This window comes from Coenobita brevimanus, chromosome 107 (genome assembly GCF_032717465.1).
Source record: "Coenobita brevimanus isolate Jiangsu-jjx chromosome 107, ASM3271746v2, whole genome shotgun sequence".
Taxonomy (NCBI): Eukaryota; Metazoa; Arthropoda; class Malacostraca; order Decapoda; family Coenobitidae; genus Coenobita; species Coenobita brevimanus.
The window spans coordinates 5045119-5066619 of record NC_137060.1 but is presented as its reverse complement, the minus strand read 5'-3'; positions in this window follow the sequence as shown (position 1 = coordinate 5066619).

Below are 21501 nucleotides of genomic sequence, written 5' to 3'. Positions count from 1 at the left end.
TGAGTAAGGATGGAACTTTGGGGGATGAAGTGCATGAAAGGGTACAGCAGGGAAGGAAGGCTGTTGGTACACTGAAAGCAGTGATGAGAAATAGGGAGGTGAGTATGGAAGTTAAGAAGTCACTGCATGATAGTATTGTGATCCCTACCCTGACGTATGGAAGCGAGGCGTGCACCTTGCAAGAGGGGAACAAGTCAAGAGTGAGAGCAGTGGAAATGAGTTACTTGAGAGGAGCATGTGGAGTGACATGGAGGGACAGGTTGACGAATGAAGAAGTGAAGGAACGTTGTGGGGTGGATGTGAATGTGGTTGAGAAGATTAGGAAAATACACTGAGGTGGTGTGGACATGTGAAGAGAATGGAGAATGAAAGCCTGACTAAGAGGGTGTATGTAGGTGAGGTGGAGGGAGGGAGAGGGAGGGGTAGACCGAGGATGAGGTGGAGGGATGGAGTTGAGAGGTATTTGAGGGGGGGGGGAGTTAGGAGGAGGGTAGTCAAATGGTGGGTGACAGAGCAACTTGGAGGCGTTTTGTTTGCGGCCACCCTTTGCGGGATTAGGGCGTCGGGCTATAGATAGATAGATAGATAGTGAAATGGACAGCAGGGGGTGCAGATGACAGAGTTTGATGAATGTGTGTGTGTGTGTGTGTGTGTGTGTGTGTGTGTGTGTGTGTGTGTGTGTGTGTGTGTGTGTGTAGAAGGTTGATAGACATGTACAGTCATGGACAAATAAGCCTGGACACTCAGGGGCTGAGCTGATAGTTTCTTTTTTCCTTTTCGATTTTTCCACTAAATCTTCGTCCATATGAACAGTACCCCCCCATCCCCTTCCTTCCCTCACCTCCTCTCCGTCCTACCCATATGACCCGGGAAGGCGGGTCATTCCCAGGGGACACGTGGACACTCCTCACCTCTCTCTCTCTCTCTCTCTCTCTCTCTCTCTCTCTCTCTCTCTCTGTGCAATTATTATCATGACTTTCATGACTACTGGCATGATCTGAATCGGAAAGTAAAGATGAGAAGAAATATAGTGGAGTCTTTGGCGAAAATGGTGGCATCTCTCTGTTTTTCTCTTTCTCTCTCTCTCAAACTAAACACTTGCTTCCATCCTTTCTTCTCCCCCTCCTCCCTCCCCATCTATCATCTCTCTCTCTCTCTCTCTCTCTCTCTCTCTCTCTCTCTCTCTCTCTCTCTCTCTCTCTCAATCTAAACCCTTGCTTCCATCCTTTCTTCTCCCCCTCATCCCTCCCCCATCTACCATCTCTCTGTCTGTCTTATATGTATATTTATATATATATATATATATATATATATATATATATATATATATATATATATATATATATATATATGTGTGTGTGTGTGTGTGTGTGTGTGTGTGTGTGTGTGTGTGTGTGTGCGCGTGCGTGCCATTATCATCATAACGAATGGCATGCTGTGAATTGGAAAGTAAAGATGAGGAGAATTGGCGAAAATGGTGGCAGAAGGGAGTAGGCAAGTATGAAGGTGGACGTTAATTGGCCCGCAGGGAAATAATGACAGTTCCACATGCTGACGTCTCGAGAGGATTTCCTGCAGTTGTTCCCTCTAAATATGTTCCAGTGTTTTAATTTGTAATGCTTATATCACAGTAAAGGCATACTTTGCACTGACATTATTATTCACTCCTACAGTTTATAGAGAGAGAGAGAGAGAGAGAGAGAGAGAGAGATGGAGGGACAAGTGGTCACTCCTCACTTTTCTCTCTCTCTCTCTCTCTCTCTCTCTCTCGTATGCAGATCCAAAATCAGCAGGAGATGCCTCTCATGGGCCAACCAGCCTACTGGAGTTGTTTTCTTTAAATATATTCCTAAGTTTTATTTTATAATACTTATATCACAATAATAAAGGCATACTTTGCACTGACATTACTATTCACTTCTACGGAATCTTGAAAGAGAGAGAGAGAGAGAGAGAGAGAGAGAGAGAACAGCTGCGTATACGAAGAATGAAGATGAGCTTATGTGTGTGTGTGTGTGTGTGTGTGTGTGTGTGTGTGTGTGTGTGTGTGTGTGTGTGTGTTAGAGTAGCCGTAGGGAAGAGGGAGGGATGGGTTGTGATCGGAAAAATGTAGGGAGTTGCTTGTGTCAAGGATGCGCGCGCACACACACACACACACACACACACGGTTCAAGGTAGGCGGATTAGCGAACTGGCGTGTGTGGGGGCAGGGAAGAGGGGAGGGGGAGTGCAGCCTGGCAGGTGCTATGAAGAGAGGGTAAACGGGATGGGGGGTGGGGGGGATGGGGGAAAGGAGTCGTGAACGAAGAGTGACGGACAAGACAGGGGAAAAGAGAAAATATTACATTTGCCTCGTCTCACCTGTCCAGGTTTCTCTGTCCATGACTGTACAGAAGATGTAAATAACCAAAATATTCGAAGACAAAAGCATAAAATTAAACAAAGACTAAATGCACGTGCATGAGAGTGCTCAGACTGGCATGTCGAGCTCTCAGCTAGTCCTGAGTTGTGATTAAATCATGGAAAGGTGACATTTGGCACCTGTTGATATTATGATTTTGAACCATATAATCGCTCGACAGCTACAAAGTCATCTGGAATAGGCAAACACGGAACAGAAAGATTTTGCAAGGGTGAGGAAAAGATAAATTAAGGAAGTTGTGAAGAAGTAGAGTGATGACACACAGTGAAGGTGACGTTGATCCAAGACTGTGACATACCTGGTGTAGATGTCGTTGCCCTCCAGGCCTGTATCTGCTGCTGGAGGCTGGGCAGGCGTGTGAAGGAGTCCTTGGTGAGCGGGGTGCGGGTGAAGGGACACTGGCAAGAAGTCAGCAACAACCTCAGCAGTGTGGCCTCGTCCACGGTCTGACCACAGGCTACCAGCAGCACCGGCCTCTCCATCACGGCCTGCGTCACGCTGTCTATAAATTGCTGTGGGTAGCCCTTACAGCGCTCCTCCTCAGCCTTGACCTGCGGCAGGTGTCGCAGCGGCCACCACAGGGTGGACGAATGATGTCGCAGCAGCTCCAGAGAATGACTGTGGCCATGGCGTAGCGCAGAACACACCGACGGGCTGTCCTCGAACTTCACAATGGCTTGTAATATAACATCGATTTTGATCAGGATCTTAGTACAGCAGTAGGGAAAACTTGGCTGCAGTACGAGGAGTGCCGTCGTGATGGTGGTGGTGATGCTGGCGATGGCGTCTGCAGCCACCCCTGCCAGGCCGCTACAGTTGTATGCTGTCATGTTGCATCCAAAGAGCATCAGTTCATGCACCAGATCCAGTAACACTTCAAGGGAAACTAATGAATTAGTAGCATTCAAACAGCCGGATGCAATTTTTGATTCTACTAACGCAGCTGCTTTGCTGACTTTTTCAATAACTTGGGCCAACCATTTGGCCTCCACGTTCACTGTCAAACAACGGATCTGAAGGATGGCCTTGGAATATACGCCGTTGAGATGGCCACTGTGGTTGAGATTCCTAAGCACACGAACCAAAGCCTGCCCCAGACTTGGCTCTGAATGTCGCACCACCAGACGTTCTACATCCAGGTAGCGAGTCAGTTGCATCAGTCCAGAGGCAGTCATGCTTCCCAGCTCAACATTGTTCTTATGAACGTGTCCCCAAATCTGAATAAAGAAAAGCATTTCCAGTCTAAGGTGAGGGTCAGGACATAAATGAGGATTGGCGAAGACTTTAATTATCCAGCCTGTTATGGCCGGGTGTGCCTTGTACAGTGTGCTTTGTGGCATGTTGGGCTGCCACGGCTTCACCAGCATCAACACTGTCTCGACACTCTGTTGCCACAGCCCCGTCACACTCACGTCGCGGCTTGCTAACCCCTCCAACGCGAGACTGGCAAGAAACAACCTTCCAATCATCATAGCACGTGGTTGGGTCCTGTACAGTTTGTATAATGACAGGAAGCCAGTTTTCAGGGCACGCTGAAAACGTACTTCACTTTGGGGGGAAATTAATTCATCCCTGAGGGTGAAGGACGTAAGGAAGGTTTTTATGGGAGCCTCCATTAGTGCGGGAGTAGTACCGACCAAGACAACCTTCCCTCAACCGCTCAGGAGAAACACTGACCTGGGGTGTGGTTGGTTGGATATTTTCCCCACAACATGGTGGGGAACGGGCAAACAGGAGAGCCCGTCAGGGAAAAATGCAGAAACGGCTCCAATGAAGGAGGAAAGCACGGACAGCAGACTGGCAGACAGGGCAAGGGCGGCAGAGGAAGGGAACGAGGCGATGGTGGAGACAACAGCCCGATGATCGACGAGGCAAGGGGGAAAGAGCGGTAGACTGCACGGCGCCAGATAAAAGGGGCGCCGGCAAGCTCAGGTGGATCCCCAAACAACTCGATGGTGGTTGGCGGCCGGCTGCTCAGATGTTTATAGAGGGCAGAGAGGGACGAGAGCTCGGTGAACGAAACAGCGCCGATGGTAAGGGCGCCGAAGCTCAGGATCAAAGCGTCCCGACTCCGCCCTCAACCCCCATTCACTCGCTCCAGCTCTCCACAGCAGCAGGTGGATGCACAAGGGTCAGGCCCGGTCCAGGTGATTACGAGGGCACAACCCCGGTCAAGGTATTGGCGGAGGGAGGGTGGTCGGCCAGGTATATGGGGCGGACGAGCCTAAGGCAGGTACCTCTTCGCACGAGCAAGCTCTTCGTCGCGCCAGCCGTAGTTTTAAAGCGAAGAGGTTCCTCGCAGGACCCATAGTACTGGAATATGAAGCAGGAGCATCACCCGCCTCTTCCCAAATATCTTCGTATCTTTTTTATACTGATATCATATTCATGTAACTAGTTAGTACCTTTACATTCACGAAATGCATTTGCAAATTTTTAAAAGTTTGTTATCATTTTTTTTGTGTGTGATACTATCTTTATTTACAGATTTTTAGGAGACTGGTGCTACCCATTTACGATCAAATTACTGCTATATTCCCAAGTTACCTGTGTCTCATACAGTGGTGATCCAGGCAACTTCACCGCTTATTTCCGAGAGCACGTTATGTAACAGACTTGTAAACCATTCCACTTTTCACTACTGTCTTCAGAAAGGCAAGCACGTGGTATAATTAAGGCCGTGGTTAGATTACTACTATCGACGCTAAATTCTAGCTGCCGTATTCCTAATCACTTCCTTTTTACGGTAGCCATAACTTAACCTAAATAACCTTACCTGACATATTTCTAACAGCAGAAAAACCAAACATGACCGCTAAATTCTAGCGTGTGAAGCTGAACTGTAGCATATTAACCTAACCTGACTAAAACTGACCTGACCTGACCTAACCTAACCTGTTTCTAACTTAACTGAACCACCAAACCAAACAACTTAATTCTAGCTGCCGTAATCCTAACCGTGGATTGGATTACGGAAGTCACCGTTAAATTCTAACTGCCGTAATCCTAATCACGGCCTTAAATTATACCAAGTGCTAACCTTTCTGAAGACAGTAATGAAAAGTGGAATGGTGTACAAGTCTGTTAGATAACCTGACCTGATCTAAACTAACCTATTTCTAACCTAACTGAACCACCAAACAAAACCGCTAAATTCTAGTTGCCGTAATCCTAACCACCATTGGACCCCCTCTCGAGTATTAGTATCATGTATTAAAACTATTTCCTACCATTGGACTGATTCGGAGATGTTGTTTATCAGATTTAGCATATTATTTTTGCAATATATCACACGAGAGAGTAAATATAAAACAGATGACGGCAAACATGCGCTCCTCCCGCGTACCAATCTCACAATTTCTCTCCCAGAGAGCACCCCCGCAGCATACCAACCCTTCCGTAGTCTCCTTCTGGGAAGAGGCTATTCGGCCGGGGTTTAAAGGTACCAAACTGGGAAGAGCCTCTTCACGAAGATGCTTCGCGGGAAGGGGAAGAGGTTGTTTAATACTACCAGCCTCAACCTCCTGGTGGGCTGACCAGGGCACCCCTTAGATGGAGGACAGGCCCGTCCCTCGGCTGAAACGACTGCAGTGGAGAGCTGGTCCCGCCGGGAACAGCGGTGGAGGTGTTGCCTCGGCGAGAGGTGGGCTGCGAGTCCTGTTTTTTTTTTTTTTTTTTTTTTTCCTGGCCTATCAACCATTGGGGCCGAAGCCCCTGGTTATTAAGGCCGGATATATATATATATATATATATATATATATATATATATATGTATATACATTTAAACATATATACATACATATACAAACATACACACACACACACACACACACACACACACACACACACACACACACACACACACACACACACACACACACACACACACACACACACTTCCATGCATACATACAGACACACTTTCATGCAAACGTACATATATATATATAATAATTTTAATTTTATTTATTTTTTTGTATTTTTATTTTTTTAAATTTTTTTTTGGTTTTATATTTGTTATACCTTATATTATAAAGACAAACTAATCTAAAGACCCTAAAACTAATCACCTAACAGACAAATCGCTAACCTATACTAAATCCTACAGAGACAAATAGCTAGACCTACACTAATGGTAAAAATACCTCGACTAACAGAACACCATCGACTGCAGATATGTAATGCCATTTTACATTACATACCTGCACTCATCACCTGGTGACTGTCAGTCGAGGCACAACCTAATATAGGGGACATCAATATATGAAAGGGAACCAGGCGAGTCAGGAACATTTCCATATACGTCAGCTGTCGTCCCTAATTAGAATAACTTAAGCAAGATAGTATAATGTATTTACATAATTTGTACAAAAAGTGAAGAACCTCGCCCAGCAGATGGGATGTGACTTATTGGGGATTATATAGGGCAGTGTGAGGGAGGGGAGGGAAGGAGGGTATGACGTCACTTGACCGGTACAGTTGCGAGCAGATGACTGGAGGCCACCTAGTCCACCAACATGTTGGTGTTTTGTCTGGCAACAGTGGTAGCTGTGAACTTGACCGAGATTCAGTCAGCTGTTCGGGCGAAACAAACCCAGTGATAATTTGTCAATGTGCAGTTCTAACTGGTCTCCAATCAATACCATGCAAGAAAACGTATTATACTGATAATGAATAACGTGTCATACACATGGTAAATATACTTATAACAATAGTATTACAACACAGGCATCCAAATAGTGGTGCGTTCATTCATGTGAGACACACGGGTATCCCGAGTGTGCAGCTTCACCACCACCTTGGTTTGTGACGTAGGCACCACGTGACGTCACGTATGGGGGGGTGGAACTAGTTGACCCGTTCACGATGATAAACATTTATAGAGAGTAATCGTTCGACTTTATCATTCAAATATTAAGGAAATGTTGGTTTTCTATGTCAAAACAAACCTATTACAACCTCTAATCTCATATACGTTACATACCGCAGCCAACCACGTGCCTCCTCACCCCCCCTCCCATCACACGTCCCACCTCGTCCCGCCCATGATCTAAGTAGGGGAGGTCAGCCAGACAGTGGGGAATCCCCGCCTGCATGACGTCACACACGCCCCACTGCCTTCCCAATCCTTGCTCTCAAGGCTGGCTGGCTGGCTGGCGTCAGCCTGGACACGCTATCTGATGTTCAACCACACTGCTTCATTCATAGCTTCATCTCTCCTACAGTATACAGTATTTTATGTCTTTATAACCATTTACCATAACCATAGTCAGTATATCAATAAATCACAGTATCATCCGCCTGTAACATTCCACAGCAGGACTTAATATATGTTTCTCCTATCTATCTATCTATATTTTTTGTTATACTTAATCGCACCTTCCCACCACGGTGGGGCAGCGATACCACAAAGGACAAGAAAATAACAATAACAAAAACCTTCACACACAAATACACATTCGATCACATTCACACTCATCTCCCTACCTATCTATCTATCTATGTCTATCTATCTAACTATCTATCAATCTCTCTCTCTCTCTCTCTCTCTCTCTCTCTCTCTCTCTCTATTCCCGATATATAATAACGCGAGCAACGTTTATGATGGCTCTTAGACGGATAAATGAATAAATCAATGTAATTTTCAGCATTTATTAGTGTGATAAAATACAGCCATCATTCCTTGTGTATATTATATTCATTCATTCATTCTCTCTCTCTCTCTCTGTCTCTGTCTGTCTGTCTGTCTGTCTGTCTGTCTCTCTCTCTCTCTCTCTCTCTCTCTCTATTCCCGATATATAATAACGCGAGCAACGTTTATGATGGCTCTTAGACGGATAAATGAATAAATCAATGTAATTTTCAGCATTTATTAGTGTGATAAAATACATCCATCATTCCTGGTGTATATTATATTCATTCATTCATTCTCTGTCTGTCTGTCTGTCTGTCTGTCTGTCTGTCTCTCTCTGTCTCTCTCTCTCTCTCTCTCTCTCTCTCTCTCCCCGGGCTTGATGCTGTGGTGTCTAGATCGTGGTGTCCCTATTCATTCATTCATGCATGGAATGGGACAAGCTGAACCCGCTCGCCAAAGGGCTGATGTGACGTCATGAAGGCTCACGCGGCGCGCTGTCTGGCTGACCTCCCATACTTAGATCACGGTCCCGCCCTTTCTCACCCACCACCCTCCATATAACTCCCACACCCCCCTCCCCTTGTTTCGCCTACTGTGGTGTGAACCTTTAACTGTCCCACCTGCTTTGGAGTCAGAGGTCGACGAAAGTGAGGTTAACGGTGAAGGATGACTGGCATGACGGTGTTTTTTGTGATAATAATGCTAGGTTGCTGGGAAGCTGATAACCCTACGGCATATCTCTTGAAAGCTGGTAAAGGTTGTTTGGTTCACGACGATAGTCCAACAAAATAAATCACTACCGATACCCGTGTGTCTCACATGAATGAACGCACCACTATTTGGATGCCTGTGTTGTAATATTGTGGTTATAAATATATCTACCATGTGTATGACACGTTAATCATTATCAGTATAATACGTTTACTTGCATGGTATTGATCGGAGACCAGTTAGAACTGCACATTGACAAATTATCACTGGGTTTGTTTCGCCCGAACAGCTGACTGAATCTCGGTCAAGTTCACAGCTACCACTGTTGCCAGACAAAACACCAACATGTTGGTGGACTAGGTGGCCTCGAGTCATCTGCTCGCAACTGTACAGGTCACGGCCCCTACACTTACCCACACACAGGGTCTTCACTCATCCACTCATTCTCACCTTGCTTCTTGATACATGATGAACTGGATATCTTTTTACGAATTGGCCACAGCTGGGTATTTAACATAAGAACATAAGAAGAGAGGATAACTGCAGTAGGCCGGTTGGCCCATGCTAGGCAGCTCCTAGAAGAGTAACTGAACTACTAGAATGAGATAAGGATAGCAAAGAAGAAGGCTCTCCCCCGCCCTCCAAACCCTCCAGCCGAAGCCGGCAGGAAGAAGTCAGAAAGAACACCACGCCGTGTAGAAAAACTGGCGTGGACATTTTACAGGAAAGTGTGAAAGGAGAATAGAGACTATCATAGTGTAACCTGAAAAGAATTTTTTTTTGAATTAGTATTGGTTATAAGATTTTCTTTATTCTATATCCACCCCTTATATGTCATATGCTTATCTAGCCTATGCTTGAAACTCTCAATGGAAGAGGCAGCAACTACTTTACTAGGTAGCTTATTCCATTCGTCTACTACTCTATTACCAAACCAATTTCTACCGATTTCCTTTCTGAAACGGAATTTTTCTAGTTAGAAACCATTATTTCTAGTTCTATCCTGTATGCTCACTTTAAGTACCTTGCTAATATCTCCCTTATTTATACCATTCATCCACTTAAACACCTCAATTAAGTCTCCCCTTACTCTACGCCTCTCTAGCGAATGCAGACTTAGTCTTTTCAGTCTGTCTTCATATGACAGGTTCCGGACGTCATGTATCATTTTAGTCATTCTTCTCTGTACATTTTCTAACGAATTAATATCCATTCTATGATCCACCTGGTGAACAAGCCTACATCTTTTCTATCCTTAATGACCTAGAGCAGCTTGTACAGCACCCTACCCGTATCCCTGACCGCCTTGGAGAGAGCTCCAACATACTTGACCTCTTCCTCACAACTAATCCTTCTGCTTACTCTGTTAATCTTTCTCTCCGTTGGGCTCCTCCGATCACAACCTTATTACCTTAACCTGTCCTATCACTCCGGTACGGCCTGTGGACCCTCCAGGGAAACGTCGTCTGTGGCATTTTGGAGCCGCAGACTGGGAGGCCCTCAGGCAGTACTTCTTTGATTTTCCCTGGAATGATTATTGCTTCCATGGCCGTGAGCCATCTGAGTGTGCCTTGCGCATTACGGAGGTTATTCTCTCGGGCATGGAAGCATACATTCCTTTCTCATATCCTTTGACTAATGCAAGAAAGCCTTGGTTTAATCACGCTTGTTCTAATGCTGTCCGCAACAAGGAGAGGGCCTACAAAAGGTACCGGAGCCAACCCACCCCTGAATCACATCATCTTTACGTTTCTGCCCGGAATCGTGCTAAGTCTGTTCTTCGCTCTACTAAAAATTATTTCATCCATACTAAATGCTCTCAACTCTCCAACTCGAATTCTTCCCGCTCCTTCTGGCATCTTGCCAAAAATCTTTCTAACAACTTTACCTCATCATCCTTCCCTCCTCTTTTCTACTCTGATGGTTCTGTAGCTATTTCTTCTACTGATAAAGCAGATCTCTTCGCACAGACTTTCTCCTCCAATTCTACCTTAGACGATTCCGGTGCTGTTCCTCCATCACTTCCACCCTCTGACTTCCTCATGGCTGACATTAAAATTTCTTCAGTTGATGTATTTTCTGCCATCACTGGCCTCAGTACTAACAAAGCATATGGGCCTGATGGGGTCCCTCCTGTTGTTCTCAAGAACTGTGCTTCTGTGCTTACACCCTGCCTAGGCAAACTCTTTCGTCTTTGTCTGTCAACTTGTACCTTTCCTTCTTGCTGGAAGTTTGCTCTCATTCAGCCAGTCCCAAAGAAGGGTGACCACTCCCAACCCTCCAACTATCGTCCAATTGCTTTAACGTCCTGTATTTCAAAAGTTTTCGAGTCAATTCTTAATAGAAAAATTTTAAGGCATCTTTCCTATCACAACCTTCTTTCCGATCGTCAGTATGGGTTCCGTCAGGGACGCTCCACTGGCGATCTTCTCACCTACCTTTCAGACTCCTGGTCATCCTCCTTTCGGGACTTTGGCGAAAGCTTTGCCATTGCACTTGACATCTCAAAGGCTTTCGATCGAGTCTGGCATAAATCTTTAATTTCCAAACTGCCCTCCTACGGTTTCTATCCTTCTATCTGTGCCTTCATCGCTAGCTTCCTTTCTGGTCGTTCTATAGCCGCTGTTATAGACGGCCATCGTTCTTCTCCTAGATCTATCAACAGTGGTGTTCCTCAGGGCTCTGTCCTATCACCAACTCTCTTCCTTTTATTCATCAATGATCTTCATGCTGTACATCTAACCCTATCCACTCATACGCTGATGACTCCACCCTTCACCTTTCCATTCGGTTCCCGCAACGCCCATCTCAACAGTTACTTCAACAAACAAGGGATGAGGCTATGGCACACCTAATGTCTGACTTGGCTCGTATCTCTGACTGGGGTAAAAATAATATGGTTGTCTTTAATGCATCTAAGACTCAGTTCTTACACTTTTCAACCCGACAAAATCTTCCACAGGTATACCCACTAATGTTTAATAATATTCAGCTTAATCCTACATCATCCTTGAACATGCTTGGGGTTTCATTTACTCGGGACTTATCTTGGAAAGATCATATTACATCTCTTGTAAAATCTGCTTCCAAGAGATTGGGTGTGCTAAGCCGACTCCGCTCTTTCTTTACCCCTGCGCAGTTGTTGACTCTATACAGGGGTTTTATCCGCCCCTGTGTGGAGTACAACTCTCATGTGTGGGGAGGCTCCCCTCATACAGCTCTTCTCAATAGGGTGGAGTCAAAGGCTTTTCGTCTCATTAACACTCCTCCTCTTACTGACTCCCTTCAACCTCTGTCTCTTCGCCGCACTGTTGCATCTTTATCTCTTTTCTATCGCTACTTTAATGGTCACTGCTCCTCTGAACTGTCTGCTTGCATTCCTCCACCGCTACGACGGGCGCGTAGCACCCGTCTGGCAGCAGACTCTCATCCTTTTTCTGTCCAACTCTCTAATGCAAGAATTAACCGTTACTCCCAGTCTTTCATTTATGCAACAGGTCAACTCTGGAACTGTCTCCCTCTGTCTGTATTTCCTGCTGCCTATGATCTCCAGTCTTTCAAACGCAGTGTGTCCAGGCATCTCAAAATGATCGGATCTTGAATTTGGCTCTATATTGTATTTTGTTTTTCTCTTGGAGGGAACTGTTACTGCGGGCTCATGGCCTTTGGTTCCTTCTTCCTCGCAATAAAAAAAAAAAAAAAAAAAAAAAAAAAAAAAAAAAAGAGGACACCAAAATTGTACTGCGTAGTCTAAATGTGGCCTTACTAATGCTAGATAAAGTTTCAGTATTACTTTAGATGATCTGTTGCTCACGCTTCTCGAAATAAATCCTATAAAATAAAATGTGGCAGGTATGATCAGCTATCGTATTTTCCCACATAGGCCATATTGGGTACCCATTATTTGGCATATGATAATTATGAAAAAAATTGGTGTTTAATTTACTAAATCATGTTTAACATCAACCAGTTTGTGAGGGAAGATAATTTTGCATTAACTTAATTGAAGTGGAAATTCATGAATATACTAATCTTGTATCACATCCTTGCATTCACTAGTAGCCGATCAGCTGTTGTTTGTTGTCATCTGCTGATGTGGTCAGCGTGATGCAATCGCTCCGTGCTGCACGTGTGTGCATATCTAACCCACAGAGTGCTTTGTTTGTTCTTTGTTTATGATGTGTTTATGATAATGCACACTCATATGTGTGCATTATTGAAATCTTAAATAACAATTAGTAAGGCCATCAAATGATTTTCTTCTGATTGTTTAGTGGCTTTGGTACCAGTCACCACATCCCGTAGGCCTGCCTCACACCATCACCTGCGTGGTATAACGCGTAGCCTGATTTTGGACACATATATTAGAAGAAAAAAGTGTGAATATTAGGGCGGAGAATCTAACTGTCCATCTATTTGCCAGACGCCTCAATCCCGTAAGGGATGAATACAAACAAATCGCCTCCATGTCGCTGTGTCCAGCGCCATTTCACTGCCCTGCTCCCATGTCACACCCCCCTCTCTCATATCCCTCTCTTCTCCATCCCTCTATCTCATCCTCGGCCTCCCCCTCCATACACTCTCCTTGTTAGCCTCTCGCTCTCCATCCTCTCCACATGGCCAATCCACCTCAGTGTATTTCTCCTTACGCTTTCTGTCACGTCCACATGCACACCACAACGCCTTTTCACTTCCTCATTTGTCAGTCTATGTATCTACGTAACTGCACATGCTCCTCTCAGATAACTCATTTCCAGTGCTCTCTCTTTTGACTTGTGTCCTTCCAACAAGAACATTGAATATATAGCTCTGGCTGGCTACAAACATACCTGGGTATAATCCAATCGTCTGGCAGTAGCCAGATTGCAGTGTATATGCGATATCTGGAGAGTCTGCTTTACTATCCTTGTCTTACTCTAGTTTACTGCAGAAGCTGCCTGGCATGAGTCAGCCCGTCGTTACAGTATTGTCAGTTTTAATGTTGTACAGCTGACGGTTAGTAACATCTTTTCAGTTCCGATCACGATAGGAATATCCCATATTTCACCACCTCTAGCTATACACCCCCACCCTCCCCTTCACCCACCCCGAACCACCCTGTTATGTTATCCCTGTCTTATTATTCAGATCTAGTCATACATGCACCATCCAGCCTACTGTAGCTGTGCTCTTTAATTTTGTTCACACACACACACACACACACACACACACACACACACACACACACACACACACACACACACACACACACACACAGTTATATATCTATATATTTTTCAACATATTATCCTGATATAGTTATTAGCTGCAAAACGTAACTCTACCGAAAGAAAAATACAATATTATACAGTGAGTATAGCGGTAACAGGGAGAAGTGTCGGGGAAGCGCCTGCCCTAGGGTGGAGTGAGGAAAAGGCTTTCCATGCCTCGTGTCTAGCTGGTCAGCTGAGCTCAGTAGAATGGAGACATGTGGCAGCGCTGGCATTTTTCCCTACTATTTCTTTAGGTAGCGCGTAGTACTGCCTGGAATTAGTCCAGTCATCATCTGGAATGTATCTTGTCTCACCAGAATCCACAAAATGCTGTGCACTCTTTCTGATAATGAATTAAATTTAATGAGAATAAAAAAGGCTTGCTAAAATGGCCGCCACAAAACTCCTGAAATCAGCCCCTCACCTTCTGCTGCTGTCACCAATCTGATGACCATTGTTGGAAAGTTTTATATATTGGCTTCAACAGTTTATGGGCGTCTATAAAGTGAACTGGACACAAGATTACACTAAATATAGGTGTAAATATTGATGTTTACAATGAGAAATGTTTGCTAAAAATATATAAATAGTGAAGCCTTAGATATGACATACAGGAAACACCCAAAGCCAAAATCAAAGCATACAGTCGCAGAGACAAAGCGGCCTGGATGTGGAGTGAGGTGGGATGGGTGAGGTGAGTTGGGATGGTGGAGAGAGAGAGAGAGAGAGGGAGGGAGACAGGTAGACAGAGAAAGGGGGGAGAGAGGGAGAAAACTATGCGACATGGAAGAGGTAATGCCTATGGCCACACCTTACGGGATTAAGGCACCTGAGTATAGGCAGATCTGATAGACAATACACACACACACACACACACACACACACACACATTCTCTCTCTCAGTTAAATCTATCTATGTATCCATATCTGTCTATCTATCTATCTGTCTATCTATCTTTAGAACATAAGAACATCAGAAGAGAGGACAACTGCAGTAGGCCGGTTGGCCCATGCTAGGCAGCTCCTAGAAGAGTAACTGAACTACTAGAATGAGATAAGGATAGCAAAGAAGAAGGCTCTCCCCCGCCCTCCAAACCCTCCAGCCGAAGCCGGCAGGAAAAAGTCAGAAAGAACACCACGCCGTATAGAAAAACTGGCGTGGACATTTTACAGGAAAGTGTGAAAGGAGAATAGAGACTATCATAGTGTAACCTGAAAAGAAAATTTATTTTTGAATTCGTATTGGTTATAAGATTTTCTTTATTCTATATCCACCCCTTATTTGTCATATGCTTATCTAGCCTATGCTTGAAACTCTCAATGGAAGAGGCAGCAACTACTTTACTATAGTAGCCGCAGCGAGAAATGAACGCTGTGGTGGGGCAGGCGGGATGACCTGGGATTCCCCCACTGTAGCCATATCCACATGTCACCGACCATAGAGGTAGGATGTCACTGACCATCGGCCACCGCTGCAGCCCCGCTCCATGATCCTTACCCTGTGTCTCTGGCTTTCTCTTTCTCTCTCGGTTTCTATATAAACTGGTGTATTTCCGAAACTAATTATGAAATTATTATGACTTTTGTTCCACACCACCACTGAGGTAAAAATCAAAGAGAGTTTTCTGTATAAAGGTTTCCCCCCCCTTGTCTGAGGGCAGGTCAGTTCTGGCGAGTGTATAATTATAGGTCAGGCGGAGGTATCGGCAAGGCCGCACTCCCCCGCTCATATGCCACATTTAGGAGGGGGGGGAAACCTTTATACAGAAAACTCTCCTTGATTTTTACCTCAGTGGTGGTGTGGAATAAAAGTCATAATAATTTCATAATTAGTTTCGGAAATACACCAGTTTATATAGAAACCGAGAGAGAAAGAGAAAGCCAGAGACACAGGGTAAGGATCATGGAGCGGGGCTGCAGCGGTGGCCGATGGTCGGTGACATGTGGATATGGCTAGAGTGGGGGAATCCCAGGTCATCCCGCCTGCCCCACCACAGCGTTCATTTCTCGCTGCGGCTACTATAGGTAGCTTATTCCATTCGTCTACTACTCTATTACCAAACCAATTTCTACCTATTTCCTTTCTGAAACGGAATTTTTCTAGTTTGAAACCATTATTTCTAGTTCTATCCTGTATGCTCACTTTAAGTACCTTGCTAATATCTCCCTTATTTATACCATTCATCCACTTAAAAACCTCAATTAAGTCTCCCCTTACTCTACGCCTCTCTAGCGAATGCAGACTTAGTCTTTTCAGTCTGTCTTCATATGACAGGTTCCGGACGTCATGTATCATTTTAGTCATTCTTCTCTGTACATTTTCTAACGAATTAATATCCATTCTATAGTAAGGACACCAAAATTGTACTGCGTAGTCTAAATGTGGCCTTACTAATGCTAGATAAAGTTTCAGTATTACTTTAGATGATCTATTGCTCACGCTTCTCGAAATAAATCCTAGGACCCTATTTGCTTTATTTCTCGCATTAATGCACTGTTGCCTAGGTTTAAGGTCGTTACTAATCATAACTCCTAGATCTCTCTCGCATTCAGATTTGCTAATTTCTTTGTTATCTAAGCTGTATTTAGTATCTCCAATGGTCTTGCCTACGTTAAGTACTTTACATTTTTCAACGTTAAATTCCATTTGCCAAGTTTTAGACCATTTGGACAATGTATCGAGGTCTTTTTGTAAGTAATGGCAATCGTCAGTTGAGTTAATGATACGCCCTATTTTTGTATCGTCGGCAAATTTGCTGATTCTGCTATTGACTCCTAAGTCTAGATCATTTATATATATGATAAATAATAAGGGACCGAGTACTGAACCCTGTGGTACACCGCTAGTTACTAATCCCCAGTCCGACTTAGTTCCATTTATTAATACTCTCTGCTTTCGTCCTTTCAGCCAGGATTCTATCCATTTTAAGATATCGCCGTCTATACCGTGTGCTCGAGCCTTTCTAACTAACCTTTCGTGTGGGACTCTATCAAAAGCTTTACTAAAGTCCAGATAAATAACATCGTAAGCTTTATCGCTATCTACTGCCTCATAGACCTCCGAGTAGAATGACAACAAATTTGTGAGGCAGGATCGTCCTTGCCTGAAACCTTCGTTTATAAGATTAAATCTTTCTAAGTGTTCTCTAATCCTATTTGCCAAAATTGACTCTAACATTTTTCCTACTATTGACGTTAGACTTATCGGACGATAATTCGACGCAGCTAATTTATCACCCTTTTTAAAGATGGGCACTACGTTTGCGGTTTTCCACGCCTCTGGAACTTCTCCTGAACTTAAAGAGTCATTAAATAACGTTAAAAGTGGCTGACATAATTCTTCTTTGGTTTCTTTTATAATTTTTGCATATATATCGTCCGGACCTGGCGATTTTTGAGGTTTTAACTTGATAATTTCTTTCAATACGTCCTCCTTACTAATGGTTATTTTACTAAGAATATTTTCCTTATTCTCATGGTAAATATTTGCTGCTTGAGGGACCAGGCTTAGATTTTCCTTGTTGAATACTGATATGAAATAATTATTTAGGATGGAGCACATTTCTTTATCTTCACTGGTAATGTCACCTGATTCTGTTCTGAGTGGTCCTATCCTATCTTTATTTTTCGTTCGGTACATTTGATAAAAACCCTTGGGGTTTACTTTTGATTCACTTGCAACCTTAATTTCATAACTTCTCTTTGCTTTTCTTATCTCCCTCTTTACTTCTCTATTTAAAATTGTGTACCGGTTACGTAAGTGTTCCTCTCCAAGTTTTATTTTTCTATATATTCCTTTCCTTTGGCCTATGAGAGATTTTAATCTGTTGTTTAACCATCTTGGTTCTGAATTGTTAGTTCTAAACGGTTTTGAAGGAATATATCTATCTTGGCCTCCGTATATTATATTTATTAACTCGTTATACTTCTCACTGGTCGAACGTCTGTTTGGTACTGGAGCTGAGTTAATTTCCGTCACCTGGACTACATTCCTATCTACCACCTCCCCCCTCACAGACACCTGACGGACATCCCCACGTGCTTCCTGCACCTGACCTATGACCTGGGGATCCCCACTAACCTGACATTCCCTCAAATAGCTAATCTCCCTGTGGAATACCGTTCGAAAATAAGCTCTTAAGCCATCGAAATCTCCTAGACGAAAATTAGGAACGGTGGAGGTATTTTCAGTGGAACAGACATCCCAAATAAATTTGAACTTAATTTCTTCATGATCGCTATTACCAAGTCGTCCACCAACCTCTATATCGCTAATGATATTTTCTTTATTAGCTAAAACCAAATCTAGTATATTATTACCTCTGGTGGGCTCCCTGATATACTGATAAAGGAAATTATCCTGTACTACCTCTAGAAATTCCTCTGACTCTGCATCTCCTGTCTGATTTCTCCAATCAATCCTTGGCAGATTAAGGTCCCCAACAATTATTACTAAGCTGGACTGTGATGCTTTCCTAATTTCCTCCCAGAGGTATTTACTATCAGCTCTACTTAATTTTGGAGATCTGTAAATTGCTCCTAAGACTAATTTCTCCCTATTGTTACTAATTTCAACCCAGACACTTTCTGTGTCCCTATTTACTTTAATGTCTGCTTTATTGTAACAGTTTAATGAATCCTTTACATAAATAGCTACCCCTCCCCACTTTCTTCCCTGACGGTTTGACACAAAAATATTATAGCCTTTTATCTGATATTCTGCTAAAAATTCTCGAGTGTCTGTATTCATCCAAGTTTCACTAATAACGGCAATGTCTATTTTCTCTGTACAAATTAAAGCCCTCAGTTCATCCATTTTATTACGTAAACTCCGGCTGTTTGTGTAGTACACTTTCAGATTATTACGAGTAGTTATGCCTTTACCTTGGCATTTACTGTTATTTATTTTATTACTAACTGGGAAACTCTTTACTTTACTAATATAACAATTTTTTGTACTATCGCTTATCGCCCTTCTATCATCGCTTGTTCTATCATCTATCATCGCCTGCTCAATTTGAGGTGCCTGAGTGGATGTATCTACACTATTGGTTGAACTTTTGTTCTTAATTTTGCAAGTATCGATGCATCTATCCAAACATGGTAATAATGATTTCTGACTGTAGTTGCTGCATCTTCCTGTACACCTACTTCTCAATCTCGAAAAAATCCCTCCAACTCCCTATCTATCATTCCAGCTAAAACAGTAACTCCTTGCCTGCTAAGATGAGTCCCATCCCAACTATACAAGGCACTTCGTCCATAAAACCGGTCCCAGCTGTCTATGAAAGGTATTGCATTATCTTTGCAATACCTTTCAAGGCGGCAATTAAACCCTTTTGCCCTGCTCAACCATTCCCTTCCAACCCGCCACCTTGGTAAAACACCAAGCACTACAGGGGTTCCTCCCCTCTCCCTAACCTTTTCTAACATCAACTTGTACCTTTTCCACAGTACCTCACTCTTACGGCTACTAATATCATTGCCTCCTACACTGAGGCACACAGTGGGTTTGTCACCACTTTCCTTTACGATATTTGAAATTTTATCTACCACATTAGCCACCCTTCCCCCTGGAAGACACACATGTTTAGCGAGTGGAGTATACATGGCCCTGTTCAGATATCTCACCTGGGAGTCTCCAACAACAACAACATTTTTCTTACCTTTCTTGTTCTGTTTATACTTACCTGTACTGGAAGTTCTCTCACCGTCCTTCTCCTCTACTTCCCTCTCTGCCTTCCCTTCACATTCGTCCCGTAGTGTGTCGAATGTATTAGTTGTCTTAATTTCCGTTTGCTTCTTAAGAGTGAACTTCGTTGCACCCTTGTTAACTAGTGTCCAACCTTCAGCCTTTTTCTCTTTCTCCTCCAACATCTCCTCCAACAATTCCCTCATCTGTGCCTTCTCCTGCCTGAGAATTTGTACCTCCCGCTTCAGTTCGAGAAGTTCCTCCTTTAATTCAAGGTAGTCCTTTTCAGTACCTGCAGTGGGGACACAGCTCTCTGCCGAGGAAGCCATTACGCACTAGTTCACACAAGGTAGAACACACTATCACGGGTCACTATGGGTCACCACAACACACACACTCACGGATCACTAGCACAGCACTATCGCTGATCACTACAACACACTAACACAACCACTATCACAGATCACTAAAGCACACTAGCACAACACTACCACAGGTCTCTAGCACGTCTGAGCTGACTGGCTGATATCCACCTAGAAAAAGGAAACGCGAAATATCCCGAGTGCTTTCATGTAGTCACATCTTCAGGGAGGAGCAAAGTGAAGGAGGTGGAAGCCAAATGGTTTCCTGTACACCAGGAAACCATTTACTACGCTGGGTGGTAACCATATGACCAAATTATGGCGCCTGGTGGTTAAGTGGGTAATTACGGCGCTCGGATTGAGCCGGTGAAGGTTTATATCCAAGGTATGGTTGGGGTTTATTGTTCACGTAATGCCACTCAGGGATGGGTGAGGCTGGTCACTCTCATCTTAAATGTCAGGACCAACCTGCCTAGCCCCGGGCTCCTACATTCCTCATGGGGCAACGTAGGATTGGAAGATGGGTGGATGGATGGATTTATTTCTAGTTAAATAAATATAGAATAAATAGTATTACGTACATAAAACATAATTGTTTAAGTATAGCTTTATGGCTAAAAGTGAATTATATACCGTACGATAAGCACAACTGAGGAATGTCGTAGGATTAAGTCTGTTAAGTATGAGTGTGTCTTGGATTAATTCACATGGCTACATTTGAGAGAGAGAGAGAGAGAGAGAGAGAGAGAGAGTTGGTTAGGCCCATGAGTGGCATTTCCCATCGTCGCACCTTCTTAATCCTTCTTAAAATTTTCTCCTCTTAGCCCTCCTTATGGTCCTTTCAATTTATCCAGATCGTTTAGGCGTTGTCCCTCACGGGACTTCCCCTACGTGCGACGTTGCCAATTATCGGATTAGAGACAAGGGTTAACCCTCACTCCCAACTCAGTCTCTCTCTCTCTCTCCCTCTCTCTCTGCATATAAAATCAACATTTTATGGAGATTTATTTCTATAAAAAGTCTATACGGTTTTATGGATTATTAGAATTTGAGGAAAAGCCTCCTGACTTCGTCTGTTTGTCTGTCTGTCTGTCTGTCTGTCTCTCTCTCTCTCTCTCTCTCTCTCTCTGCATATAAAATCTGCAGTTTATGGTGATTTATTTCTATAAAAAGTCTATACGGTTTTATGAATTATTTTAGTTTGTTCTGGTGACTTTTGTGTAATGCAGGCTTGATTGAAGGAAGAGCAAATTCGTCTGACTGTTACTTCACTCACGTTGGTGGCCTTTGCTGTTCGAGCAACAGCTTTTGAGGGATCAATTATAGGTCCCCTGTTTGCCTTCTCTTCTAAAAAATACTTATTTACGCTGTAAATAAGTCCTTTTTCTCGACTGTGGAGCAGACGAGGGCGAGTAGTAGGGGTAGGA